Genomic DNA, 677 nt, shown 5'->3' on the forward strand with positions numbered 1-677 from the left:
AACACATGTACTTCCCTCGACAACCTGCCTTCTGCTGGAGCGTGTGGTTGCGCTCCATTGGTGCCCTGATGGTGGGTCCCTCACTTGATGGGGTTAATTTCTGACCGACAACCGGTTACCTCGGGATCAGGGACTACAGGGCCGTGATAACACCACAGAGCCTTTTTTTTTCTGATTAAAAAAAAAAAAAAAAAAAACTTTTAAAAATACGGCTGGCCGACATCCACCCTGCTGCGGCTTGAGACATTGATTGGTGGGTCAGCATTTCAGGAACATCACTTTCATTTTCTTACACTTACATTTTCTTGCGAAAAACAGAATATAGAAAATCGCATGATTATTTATAAAAAATAAGATTTATCGCCGTTGCCGGGGATCGAACCCGGGTCACCCGCGTGACAGGCGGGAATACTCACCACTATACTACAACGACAAGTTGGTAGGAGCGAATTATAAATAATTATTGATAGTTTATTTAAAAAAATAAGAAAAATTTAAGAACGAAATAATAATGAATAAAAAAATTATTCATCAAAAAAAAATCAAAGAATAATTATTCTTATTGCTTTCAACAACTGTAATTCATGAATATATCAAAAGCTTATCCTCTAGATCTGTTTCTCAATATAAAGCAAAGTATGGAATCAGCTATTTTAGGTGTTTTTTAGTTTTTATTT

At 36.5% G+C, this 677-nt stretch overlaps 1 non-coding gene across 1 annotated transcript; it reads right to left on the reverse strand.

The window, feature by feature from the left end:
• Positions 1 to 361: 361 nt before the first annotated feature.
• Positions 362 to 433, reverse strand: TRNAD-GUC (transfer RNA aspartic acid (anticodon GUC)). The gene has a single exon. It is a non-coding gene; the product is annotated as a tRNA-Asp (tRNA).
• Positions 434 to 677: the final 244 nt, after the last annotated feature.

This window comes from Camellia sinensis, chromosome 3 (assembly GCF_055761805.1).
Source record: "Camellia sinensis isolate YWXY chromosome 3, ASM5576180v1, whole genome shotgun sequence".
In the NCBI taxonomy this organism is placed as follows: domain Eukaryota; kingdom Viridiplantae; phylum Streptophyta; class Magnoliopsida; order Ericales; family Theaceae; genus Camellia; species Camellia sinensis.